Below are 4,044 nucleotides of genomic sequence, written 5' to 3'. Positions count from 1 at the left end.
GGTAATGTGGCTGGTTGTCCGTCACTCACTACGCCTTTGAATTTCTTCAACAAATCTTGCACCTCTTTTGGCAAATCTAACTGATCTTTCTTGTCTTCCTCTTTAGGGTTCATCACTAGTGCAAATCCTACACCTTCACCTTGCTCAAGTGTCTTCAAAAACTATTTTTCACTTACCAAAAGAACATTAGGACCTGTTGCCCTTTTCTCACCTTCCTCAAGGATAGAGTGAATCTTGAATGTGACTCCATCTTTCTTGAATGAGTATGCATTCTTGGCTCCATCATGGATAGCTTGTCTATCAAATTGCCATGGTCTTCCTAATAGGAGATGACATGAATCCATGGGTAGGACATCACATAATACCTTGTCCTTATACCTTCCAATGGTAAAATCCACCCATGCTTGCTCATTGACTAGAACATGTTGACCTTTGTTTAACCAAGTGAATCTACAAGGATTGTTGTGAGGTATCCTTTGCAATTTGAGTTTACTCACTACCTCTTCTAATACAATATTGTCTATAGACCCTGAATCAATTATCACTTTGCACACTTTGTCCATAGTCTTGCATTTGATTCTAAATAAGGACCTTCTTTGGCTAGGCTCTTCTCTGACTAGTTCTTTGATCAAAGTTCTCCTTATCATCAAGTTGTCACCTACTTCTGACTCTAAGGCAACCTCTGAGGTCATGCTACTTGAAGACTCTTCTTGAAGATAGTTCACTATTATTTCACTACCTTGTGATGATGATCCCTTCTCTGGACACCTATATGTTGGATGGCCAAGTTGGTTACAATGGTATCACTTCATTGTTGCAAAATATGAGGAACCTCTACCTTGTCCACTACATCTTCCCTTGGAACCACTATTTGATCCCCTTCCTCAATTGAATCCTCCTCTACTAGTGCCACTCTCTTGCTGCTCTATGAGTTTGGACTCACCTTGTGTTCTTTGTTCAGTACTTCTTCCTCCAAAGCCTCCCCTATGGCCTCTATTGCTGCTTGAGTCATGTTTTCTTTTCAGTTTTTCCTCCACCTTAAGGGCAAGTTGAAAGGTTTGATGGACTTTTTTTGGGCTCATTAGGCTGATTTCTTCTTGGATGTTCCACCGTAGACCATTTAGGTACCTAGCAACCTTGAGACTCTCTTCTTCCACCACATGAGATCTAAGGCTAAGTTTGTGAAACTCCTCCGTGTAGCTACTAACATCAAGGTCTTTTTGTCTTAAATTTTGTCTCTTCCTATGAATTTGCACTTCATAGTCATCAGGGAGGTAGACATCTTTAATTTTTACTAGCATCCCTTTCCAAGAAGAGATGGGTGCTTCATCCATTTTCTTCCTCTCATCTTTTACAAATTGCCACCATGTGAGAGCAAATCCTCTCATCCTGGACTTGTCTACCATGACTCCCTAGGCTTCAATTATACCTTCATATTCAAAGTGGTTCTCCATACCTTCTATCCATTCTAAGACCACTTCTGCCTCCATCTTACCAGTGAACAATGGCAATCCTTCTAGTGATTTACCGCTCAAGGCTTTCAACGCCTTCAGGAAAGGTTCTTTCTCTAGAACAGGATCTGGTTCACGCACTTTGTCTATCTCTAACACTTCTTTACCCTTCCCTTTTTCTCCTTCAACCTTTACCAACACTTCATCAGCCTTAGTTTCAATTGCACCAAGCTTACTCTCCAATTCAATCAATTTCTCTTTCAGGAGTCTATTCTCTTCCTCCTGATCATCCACTTTCCTTGCCAACTCTGCATTGGTCACCATTATTTTGTCTCTTACATATTCCACTGAGGACATCAACTCTTTTCACCCAAATCTTATAGGCTATGATACCAATTTGATGGGGTTTACCAAGCCTGCTCAACACTTCACCTAGTTGGTGTTGCTCAATTCCACCAACTCACCAAGCCTAATTGCACTCTATACCTCCAATTCCTTCTCAATCTCTTCTAGGGCTTGATTCTTGACCATTCTAAGGTGTTTTCTTTTGGTGTTTTGGTTAGGAACCCTATCAATTCACAATGCTTCTCAGGTGCTCAATTCTGGCCTCTTGGCTCCAACTTGTCAAACTGACCTACTGCTATTGTGGGATGATGCAGAGGTGTGCAAGTATCTTCTAACATGTTTTGAATTCATTTAGGGTCCATTAGTTGTTTGCAATCATTAGGTTTCTTACCGATTTCAAAATCTTGCCTAGAAAAGGGCTACAAGGAATGAGCCCCGATTAGGCCTCCAAATCCGGTTTTCTAGGGGTTGAAGGAAAATGATGCAAAAGACCCCAAAATAAGTTCAGATTTTCTTCAAAGATACACCTAGCACTAAAGGATTTTTTTGGTTTTGGCCCCTAGTTTCACCGTACAATGTACTAACCCAAAAATGAGGGTTTTGAAGGGTTTACTAGGCCTTTAACGAGCAGTGAATGAACAAGTTGGGGTTTTGGCATCAAATAGCTTTGTAAAATCTCCTCCTTGCATGGAAAACTTTGTCCCAAGTCCATGGACCCCTCCAAACTCTGAAATGGTGATTTGGCACACACCCCTACACTTAGCACTTCATTTTCACCTTATTTCCTCTAGCCTGGTTGCTCGTGGACTCGCCTAGAACAAGGTGACAGTCATACTTAAACTCTTCTCCAGAACTTGAACCTAAATATGTACAATGTATAGGTGGTTTCCTATCATGTCCCAACTATCCGTGATTTCAGCACGTTTGAAACTCATGGGGCAATCATATTTACTAGAAAACTGCTATATACAAGCCAAAACTGGCTGCTTGCGAACTTAAGCAAGAAAACACCAATGAACAGTATTTAAAAAACTCTAAATTGAAAAAAAAACACAATAACACATAAGAGTAACTCAATCCAGTTCTGAATCAATGGATTCAATCCATATTCAATTGCAAAATGAGTGAACTCAAACCAAAATGTTGTCAACAAGACTGAAAAATGAGTAGTCTCAATTGTTGAACTTACATCACACACTTCTCTAACCTTGTTAAATGTGTAAGAGAGGGTATTTATATCTTTCCCACGTGTGGAGTCCTCCTAGGGCGTTGAACAAACCCTAACTCCACCGCTAACCAATTCAGGACAAAAGTTGTCATGACAACTTTTTGCAACTTTGTGATTTTTGCACTTTTGGTCTCTCCAACCTATAAGACCTATTCCAAGTCATCACATATGACTTTTCAAACATTTCTAAGACCTATTTAACCCTCCCTAATGCTTATACCAAGTTTTGACACTTTTGACCATCAAGAACGTCAACCACCTACTCAAACCCACTATTTACACAAAAATGCAAACCTAAGAAGAATGAACTCAACCTAGGCCTACATTGACACAAAATACTAACTCTTGGACCCTCAAATGTAAATAATACAAAATTTATTAAATAAATTAAAAATATGATTTTCATAGAAATAATAATTAAAAAATAGAAAAAAGTATTCCAAAAATCCAAAAAAAATTACATATTTGAAATCTACACACCATAATCTATAATGTGTTTTAATTTCATCAAACAGTTATGTCAAAGAAGGCTATAGATATACGTTGAAAGTCAATATTTTCCATTGTTATTGACATATCCTTGTACTTGTAGGTCCAAGGCTAAGGGTCGGGCTCACCAAGCCTAGTTGCCGAGCTGAAACCTAATGCAAAGGGCAGGTTGGAATTTCAAACTTTAAATAAAAGGTACCCATTATTTAAATGTAATGGGTACTCATTATTTATGGTGTGAAAATGAGTTTGTAGGAATTAATAAAAAATACTTAAAAATAATGGGTACCTTTTTAAAAAATATATATATTTAAGATAACATTACTTGTTTTTTAAATAATGGTTACCTACTATTTAAAAAATGGGCAATCATTATTGAATTTTAATCTCAGGCTCTGAAGCATAATAGGTACCCATTTCTAGTGGTATCTTTCCCAATGCACAAACTTCCCCAAAATTGTGCTCATCTTCTTGCACTTATCCATATATGAATGACCAAACATAACACGACTTATTAGCTAGGTAAATTCA

Source organism: Cryptomeria japonica, chromosome 8 (genome assembly GCF_030272615.1).
Source record: "Cryptomeria japonica chromosome 8, Sugi_1.0, whole genome shotgun sequence".
Classification (NCBI taxonomy): Eukaryota; Viridiplantae; Streptophyta; class Pinopsida; order Cupressales; family Cupressaceae; genus Cryptomeria; species Cryptomeria japonica.
The sequence above is the reverse complement of the archived record's forward strand: the minus strand, read 5'-3'. Positions refer to the sequence as shown.